Source organism: Eubalaena glacialis, chromosome 16 (assembly GCF_028564815.1).
Source record: "Eubalaena glacialis isolate mEubGla1 chromosome 16, mEubGla1.1.hap2.+ XY, whole genome shotgun sequence".
Classification (NCBI taxonomy): domain Eukaryota; kingdom Metazoa; phylum Chordata; class Mammalia; order Artiodactyla; family Balaenidae; genus Eubalaena; species Eubalaena glacialis.
In genome coordinates this window covers 81,418,367-81,427,552 of record NC_083731.1, presented here as the reverse complement: position 1 = coordinate 81,427,552, position 9,186 = coordinate 81,418,367, and the positions used below count along the sequence as shown (strand labels likewise).

At 42.9% G+C, this 9,186-nt stretch overlaps 1 protein-coding gene across 6 annotated transcripts in view; it reads left to right on the top strand.

Moving 5' to 3' along the window:
• The first annotated feature begins 714 nt into the window (after positions 1–714).
• PDS5B (PDS5 cohesin associated factor B) overlaps positions 715–9,186 on the top strand; it is a 193,750-nt gene continuing 185,278 nt past the window's right edge. For 3 of the 6 annotated variants that reach the window (XM_061171206.1, XM_061171205.1, XM_061171202.1), the window contains exon 1: positions 728–793. The gene's annotated coding sequence lies outside the window, so the exon portion shown is untranslated. Of the gene's footprint in view, positions 794–9,186 lie in introns of all 6 variants that reach the window. The other 3 variants (XM_061171203.1, XM_061171207.1, XM_061171204.1) reach the window with 3 other exon arrangements.

The following is a 9,186-nucleotide window of genomic DNA, read 5'->3' as shown; positions in this document are numbered from 1 at the left end:
TCTTTAGATTGTTTCTGCCTCCGATAAGGACAACTGTGATAAAACGAATGAATGGAATGCTTTGTTACAGATGGAATTACTATGTCCCCCCACCCGCTACCTAAACAATACCTGAAAACGGGAAAGCTGTGGGATTAAGTAAAGACATTACACACACAGTGCAGAAAAAAGCTTTTTTATGGCATTTTGAGGTGACTAGGTCAGAGTTCCCAAGTAAGGAGCAAAGTAGTTAACTTAACTTCGCACAACATTAGTACTCAGTTTCACTGTTTTAAAAAATTCCCCCCCCAAAAAAATTTCCCAACTTTTACCCGTAAGGCTAGAGATATATAACAATTTATGTGGTTTTCGGCAAAAGTCAAGGAAGCGAGAAAGCATTGACAGCCGCCAATCTCTCCGCCACCGCGGCTACAGCAGCGGCGTGCCCGTGTGGCTGCGTGCGCGAACGACGGGCGGGCAGGGGCGGAGCGGAGGCGGGCACGCACCCGCGCACGGGGCGGGGAGGCGGGGAGTCGGGCGGAGGGGTCGGCGGGCGCGCGCGCGCGACTGTCTGGTCGGCAGGGGGCGCTGCGCACCCACGCGGCGCTGTGCTTGCCCCCGGGTGCTGTCCGCGGCGGTTCGATTGGAGCAGCCGCTGAATAGCGCTTGGCGCCATTTTGAAGCGGAGAGGAGGAGGAACGGCCGGGCTGGCTGCGGAAGGGGAGGGGGGGGGGAGGAGGCGATTGGATGCGGCGGCGGCGGCGGATCCCGGAGAGCAGCGGAGTGAGAGGAGTAGCGAGTCGGCCACCCGGAGGTAGGAAGCAATTCAGTTAACGGGAAGAAAATGTCTCTTCCTTCTGGTCGCCGCGCTCCATTTTTCAGCGCCCGCCACCGCGGCTGAGTCTGTGGCGGGGCTCAAGCGCCGCCCGCCTGCCAGCCGAGACTCGCCTCCCGGCATCGGGGGCTGCAGCCGCTGGCTGCCTGGCGGCGGCGGGGCCGGGAGGAGTAGGGCGCGGGCTGGGGGCGTGGGCCGGGTTCTGCGGTGGGGGTGGGGAGGGCCCCGCGGCCGGCGCTTTCCCTCCACGCCGCAGGCTCCGCCGCAGCCTCTGGAAATTAAACTTGCCGCCCTGGCCGGGCTGGGGCGCCCGCGGCGTCGAGGGCGGCGGGCGGTGACCTTGCGCGCGGCCGGGGGTCCGCGCCGGCTGCCCGCCGCCCCGCCGCCCGCGCCCCGCCGCCCCTCCCCCCGCGCCCGGCCGCCGGGCGGCTGTTTCCCGGGCGGCAGGCGGGCGGCGCGGCGCTCCTGTTGAATCCTCCCGCGGGCGGGTTTTCCCCCTTCCGGGCGAGGGGCGGGGAGCGCGGGTCGGGGCTGACCTCGGGGCGGTGTGCGGGCCTCGGCGCCCTCGCCCCCGCCGCTGGGTCGCCCGCGCCGCGCAGCCTCCGCTCCGGGCGACGACAACGGGCCGACCGAGTGACATTTTTATCCTGTTACTTGCCGGTCGCGGGAGATTAAAGCTCGCCTACCGCGCCTCTTGGAGCTGGTGCTGCAGGCACCCGAGGACCTAGTTGAGGAAGAGTCCAGCATGGGCTGGAGTGGCTTCTCCTGGGCCACCACTGAGTTCTAGCGTTCCTTTCGGAAGCCTGGGAGTCGGAGCGACCATGCAAACGGTGTGCAGCTGTACCGTTGACATTTTCGCAGTCTCTTATCTTAGTGACACCTGAAAAGTTTCTGGTCGAGAGGAAACGCTGTTTGTGGTTTCTTGCTGCTGTTGCCTTTTGGTATATGCGTTAAAGCTACGCTAAGCCGCGGTACAGTTATTCGAGGGAATGAGTCTGAACCCTGAAACGCTGCACCTCGTCGGCTTCAGAGTTTCCTGTTCCTGCGTTCCTTCGCGGCCCGTGTAAACTCGGGGTAGGGTTTGAAAGAACAGGTCCCTGCCTACTTGACACATGTTTAGGCATCCTAACCAACCCCCGAAAGGGAACCCTATATTTGATTTTGAAGGACGTGCGTTGAACGCTCTTCTCACACTTCTGTTATGAAATGATGGATGGGCAGTACTGTCCTGAACGACCCTACCCAACCCTGTTTGTTAAACCGTTTGGGAGACTTTGGATGTAGCCTTTACTTTCGAAGGTTGGTCTGCGGTCTTGAGTGAGTTTTGGAGGTCTTTTACTGTCTTCCTAATAACTTCTAAAAATTCAAGTGTGTTTATATATGAGGCGAGCTGTAAATAAGTCATAATTATTTAAAACTTGAATGGCAGTATAATCATTGTTCTGAACACATGTAGGTGAAGTTCCAAGATAGAGCATTTTCTATACTTACGTAAGCAGTAGTCAAGTAAAATAGTTAAAAACACAAAAATGGTATTAAGCAAAATATGGGCTAGAAAGGACACTTATTTATGCAGTACATATGTTGGAGATGTTAGCAGTTTTAGACAATAAGATGAGCATTCCTGTGGTGTGTGCAGGTCAGTTTGTGGAACGATTAATCTGGTATCGTCTGGTGATAGCAGAAAACCTAATTAAAATTTATAGTGATGAATATGTAGGTGACAGTTTCAACATGGAACTTCTTATAGAAAGGTAGATTTATTTTGAAAACTGTAAAAAAAAATTGAGAACATTATTCTTTCAAAATAAATGTACGAATGTATATAGAAAAGGTGCACGTTAGATATTCTTTGATTACTGAAATAGTAATTTTTTGTGCCTTTTTTGATGGTTTAAAAAATTATACTCTGGGTTTTACTTGAACGTGTGAGTATTTTAAATGACAAGGTAGTGTTTGTATTGGCCTTTATTTTTTCTTAAAGAACTTTTGTGCCCTTTCTTATTTTCTCCTTTTTTGTTGAGGTTGATTCTCCTTGTATTAACTTTGTTTTTTTACAGTAGCTTTTGTACTCTTCCTGTCACTTTCATTCTTGTCTGGTTATGCCTTTTTCCTCACTTTTCCCAAAAATTAGAGGAGATAACTTGGTGAAGATAGTGATCCTTGTTGTCGTGGAATGTTTTGTACTAAGTGTATTTGACAACTAGTTCTACTGAGCTGGCTGTTGGATAAAAGTTTAAATTTTAAATTTATTTTAAAATGGTTTGCAACTTTAACGGATACAAAGAGTTATGTTTTGAGGACCAGGCTTTGTCAATAATTTGTTAAGCCTAAAATAAAGTGATATGCTCTATTAGACAGGGCTTGCCCTGGTGAAGACTGAATGGTACCCAAAACTTTGTGTAGAGGGGAATATTTTGGGAGATTGTGTTCTTTCTGCTTCTCCCTCTTGGAGATTAGGATTGTCCTGTGGCTTCCTCGGTGCTACTTTTTTTGATCATGTGTGCCTAGAACTAACAGGAGAGCTCACTGTGATTTGGCTTGGATGACAAGTACTGTATATAATCTATATTAGAAAAGAATAAATTTGTATTTCCTTTGTTAGTGTTAGAGAGCTATAAGGAAACTTAGAAGCTCTCCAACTCACTCATTATATGCATGAGAAATTAGGTTCAGATTGTAACTTGATTGATTTATTCAAAGTCAAAGTCATATTCTTGTGGTGGAATTGAGGCAGCCCTTCGATCTCCTGGAGGCTTAGAAGCATCCACGTGGTCTGTATTGTTTTATTCAGGACTTAAGCAATATTTAAAATTATTGCCAGGTAGCATATTATTCTGTCTCCTTCCCCCCCCTTTTTTCATTCATTCAACCAAGAAATAAAGTTTCGAGGTTAACCATCTGTTTCAGAGTCTGGTTTTAATAATTTCTTTCCAGGATTCGGTCCACTTGAATTGTCTCAGAAGATAACCTCTTGCATGTCTCTGTCTCCTGGAGTTGCTTGATCTTTCATTGTGTAACAATACTTGACAAGGCATTTATTTATTCTTTGTTAAACTTGTAAGCCAGAGTAATTTGGAAGTTAGTGTTGAACTTTATTTTGTTATAAGATGCATGTGTGCATGAGTGTGTTATTTTTTTTTTATTTTTTACTTTTTTTTTTTTACTTTTAAACTCAATTTGCTACACAAGTCATTTGCTTCCAGTTACAGTAGGTGTTTGGAGAAAATTGTATTTGGTTTGAGTATTCCTATTTGGAAATGTTAAAAATTCCAAAAATACTTAGTCTAAAAATAAACCCAGTAATTTCTCTGAGAACATATTTACTTTTTAAGCTTATTTAAGAAGCTGCCAAATGGTTCAAAATTGTGCTTCCTTGGAGTGTAGAGGTCAGCTCTTCCTCACACTATACTGTCATGAACCACCTGATTATAACCATTTTCCCCAATACTTGAAAAAGGTTTTATAACTCTTTCTCCCTAATTAGTTCAAAATTAAGGATAAGTTTGCTGTAATTGTTTCAGTTGATAGGGGTGATCATGCTCAGTGAGAAAATCGTGAAGATTAAACTCAGATTAGTTAAATTTAGTTGTTTAAAGTAAATCTTAAAGCCATTACTCTGAGATGTTTAAAAATATCCATGATAGTTATTGTGCTCTAATGATTAGACATCAGTAATAAGCAGTAATTAGAAATACTTGGTTTAGGTATGTAAAACTTATAAGTCAGCTAAGGGGAGTGGAGGAAAGACTGATAAGCAGGAAGCTAATTTGAGGCATCTTTAAAGGACCATGATCTAGAAGTACTCCACTAACTTGCCTCCCTTTGACAGAGATTGCTCTGACCTGATTCAGTTAAAATGAGCAAATACTAAGCTTCATATATATACTGTACCATGGATGATGTAATAAACAGGACTGAGACTCTGCCCTATAGAAGTTTTGAGTGGTGGTTTGCCACTTGCACCAAGGTGATGAGAGCTGAGAAAAACCAGAGTAGGATCCCTGCTGTTAAGTGATTCTACAAGGGGCAGGCCTTCCTCCCTCTTCAGTGACAGTTAAGGTTGTTCTTCTTTATGTGGGAGAGCGAAGGAGGGGACATTATGACCACAAGCATTGTCTCTCTCTTGGAGAGAATGGTTAGGGGGCCCAAAAGGAAACAAGAGTTTGTGGTTCCCTGGGCAGTGTAGGGATTCTTTTTCTCTTTCATCTCAGAGGTGGTTTTAGAGAAGTAAGGGAAGAGATTTTAAAGAAAAGCCCCAGATATATATCCAAAATGTGTTTACAAAATGCATCCCTAAGTAGCTGAAATTCCGTCAGGCAATTTGTTAGCCTTCAGATATTGGGATGGGAGTTGGGGTGTGTATGGAGAGTTGGTAGTGAGAGTAGTTGTTAAGGTTGGCGGGAACAGAGTACTTTAAAGAATCGTATATTTTAAGTTAAAAGTTGTACACGTATATGATAAGGAAATTCTTATGGTACAGAAAATAAAAATAAAAGCTACTTTATCTCTTCCCCCTAAAAGGTAATCCACTGTTAACAGTTTTCAGAAAATTTACTTTTCAAAAAATTTATGCAAATAGTATTATACTTACTGCTTTTTTTTTGTGATTAAAAGCTATATTGTTTACTTTTTTTCTGAAATTTACTTTTTTCTGTAGTTGATGTCACATAGCTCCTCATATTGGCACATATAGATCAACATAGTTTAAACAATGATTAGAGTATTATATGCATGTGTCACCATAATTTATTCTGACTCCTTTTGAGTGGTATGTAGGTTGTAACTACTTACACAAACCGACAGTATATGACTCTGACTGTTACATGTTCGCCAACATTGGGCTTTATTAAACTTTATGCCTTTTGCTGATTTGATATGTGAAGTTTGTATCTTGTTTTGGGTTTGCATTTTGTTGATTATGAGGAGGGGAAAACATTTTTGTATGCTTATTGGGCAGAGGTTACTTGCAGCACACACTTTAGATTGAGTAGGTTAAGTTATCTGTGCGCCCCTCCCCCCCATCTAAAATGGTTTGAAGGAGATGGAACTTTTAGAGAGAAATAAGGTTTCAGAGCCCGTGGCACCTTGAGGGGGAGCAGTGCTCTGAATGGGGAGGCTGCAGTGCTAGACTTTGAACAATAGCCAGAGGTTAAGTATTGAAAGCCCTTAACTTGGTCTTAATGGAAGATTATATAAAGGCAGGAAGGGAGATTCGAGAGTCAGGGCAAGTAATTTCATATAGGGTCAGCTCTATCTCCTACTGTCTGCTTGTCCTGTCTCACCAGTCCCCCCTTGTGCCCCAACTGTCATTTCATTTTTATTTATACTGTCATTTGACTTGCTCCTCTTCCCTGGTGGGGTGGCAACCTTGACTTTGATGTTTCAGTTCTTCCAGAGATGAGGGACACTTAGTTTTTATTATAAGGGAAACTGATTTTTCTTAAAACCAAAGGGAGCAGTTCTCATTTCTAACATTCTTTAGATCTATTTTCTGATCTTTAGTAGTCCCTCTTTATAGTTGATATTCTGCTAGTGTCAGGGGCCTTACATGCTGACCTGTGCAGAAGTTGGCATGACTACATGAGCTTTGTTCCTATTTAATCCCTACATGCTGCCCCCACCCCAGCTTCACATTTTTTTTTTTTTTAAATGAAATAAGTTTTTTTTCTTAGTAGGCTTGGGAGGCAATTGGTTTAAAAGGCTCTTGTCTGTTACCCCCTATCCCAACCCCGCCCCCCCCCCCCCCCCCCCCGCCCATGGTAAGTATGTAGAGATGTGTTAATTAGCTTGATTGTGGTGAAGTTTTCACAATGCATGCATATATCAAAAGACAAGCTGTATACCTTAAATATCTACATTTTTATATGTCAAAGATGTCTCAGTAAAGCTGGTTAAAAAAAAGTTTTTGTCTCCAGTTATTATGTACACTAGTTAATATCAAATGGCTGGCCCTTTTTCAACTTTACCTTTAGTCTAGGCCAGTGGCTGTCAAATGGGGGTGATTTTGAACACCCCTTCCTTCCCCAGCTCCTCGCCCAAGGACCTTTGGTAATGCCTGGAGACATTTTGGTTGTCACAACTGGGAGTGGGAAGAGTGGTGCTACTGGTATCTAGTGAGTAGAGGCAGGGATGCTGCTAAACATCCTACAATGTGTAGGGCAGCCCTCCACAACAAAAAATCATCTGGCCTAAAATGTCTCTTTTGCCAAGAAACCCTGGATTCAGCAGACCTAGTCCAGGAAGCCCCCAGCTCCGGTGAATTAGGCCTGCCCACCAACTTTGATGATAGCAGTCAAGCAGTAGTAATGTTTCATGTAGTCTTATGCTCACAATGGAAAGCTTTGAAATATAGATCTTGAGTACTTTTTTCCCCTCCTCTGTCTCTTTGGTCCTTTTCTTTTCAGCGTTTTGCTTTCCTTCTCCTCTACCTTCATGGTGTAACATAATTAGGTCAAGGCTTTGCAGTCCTACGTGGAGTTTGGAAGGTCACTAGCATTGAAGGCTTGAACAGCAGTAGGAACATATTTAGGCATTTAATATGATGCTTGATAAGTGAAGTCCTTTGCTGAGGAAAGCAGAAGAGCATGGCGGTTAAGCATATAGACATAGAGTCAAGACTGCTTGGGTTTTTATCCTGCCTCCATCACTAGCTAGCTTTGTCACCGTGGATAAATTACCTAATCTTGCCAAGCCTCAGTTTCTTAATCTGTGAAGTGGGGAATAATAGCAGGTATCTCATTTTTAAAAGCAGCTTTATTGAGATATAATTCACATTCCATACAGTTCACATATTGAAAGTGTGCAATTCATCAATTTCTAATACATTTGCAGGTGTGTGCTACCATCACCACAATCTGCTCTTAGAATATTTTTGTCTGTTATAAAAGAAACCCTAAACCCATTAGCGGTCACTTCCAGTCACCCCTTAAATTAGTTTTTGGTATAAGCCAGGCCATAATGCTTCCCTTGGTGACAAGTATGTAAGTACTTAATAAAAAACTATCATAACTTGGGGCAGGGAGACTCTATTTTGTGGCAGGTCCATTCACAAGACTTTAGAGAAGGCAAATACAGATATTTGTTGAATGGATATTTGCATGCTATACTATGTAAGGAAATTGTGCTCAGAGATATAAAGATGAAAGATACACCTTTATTTAAGAGATCTGTATTCAAGTGGGAAGAAAGAGACTGGTATCACAAAATACCAGTTATACCAGTTATAATTGTAAAATAATTATAAAACGAGGCAGAATAAAGTGCTTTCGGGAAGGTGTAAACAACATATTTGAAATTGGAAATTTGTTAAAGGGAGATTAATTACTTAGGTTAAGAGTGCAGGAACCATGAAAAACTTCTTAAAGGAGGGACCATTTTGGCCAAGTCTTAGATGATAAAATATGGGACTCTGGCTCTGTGAAGAGCACTTGAAGAATGCTGTGCTTTTTTGAGGTATTGGTGGTATTCCCATCTTTTTTTTTTTTTTTTTTTTTTTTTTGCTGCCTCATGTTGCTGCCAAATGGTTGCCTCTGGTAGCTACACCTGCACCCTTTTTAAAAAAAAATTACTTATTTACTTTTTGCCATGCCTCGAGGCTTGAGGGACCTTAGTTCCTGGACCAGGGATCCAACCCGGGCCCTCGGCAGTGAAAGCCCCAAGTCCTAACCACTGGACAGCCGGGGAATTCTCACCCGCACCCTTTTTTGATGTTTCTAATCTGTTGTGAACTTGGGAAGTTAGCTAAATGTAAGAAATAAATAAGCTTTTAGTGAGAGCCTGGTGTCTGTGAGAAGAGGGTATGATTATGTGGCCTTATGCTGTCACTTTGAGTTAGTTGCCTTTTTAGTTTTATTCTCTGGGTTAATTGGGTTTGCAGAATAAATAATTCCTAGGTAAATTAGGCTCATATAAAATGTTTTCCTTTTTTTTCTCCAAGGCTTCTGCTAACAGCCATATCCCTAACATTTCTTCTCAATTTCCTATCATCTTTTTCTCATATGCCATCAGACACAACACTTCCAGTACATGTCCAAAACTGAGCTGCCTTCCTCTATCCTTTAACATCTGCACTGGTTAATACAGATTTTTTTTTAAGTTGAATGGCTAGGTTTGTCATCAAGTCAGCAACTTGGGTGTCATCTTGACCTCTCTATCTCCTTTACTTCTTAAATCAAATGAGTTACCAAATCCTGTTGATTCTGATACAGTAGTTTCAAAGTTGTTTTTTTTTTTTTAACACTATCTGCACAGTAATACTTCAAAAGTAAAAAACCAAAAAGAGAAAAAAAGTCTCTTTTCCATACCCTTCCTCATCTGTATAGTTCCCAGACTCCTACAGCAGTTTACTAGTATTATTGGATTTCTTATAT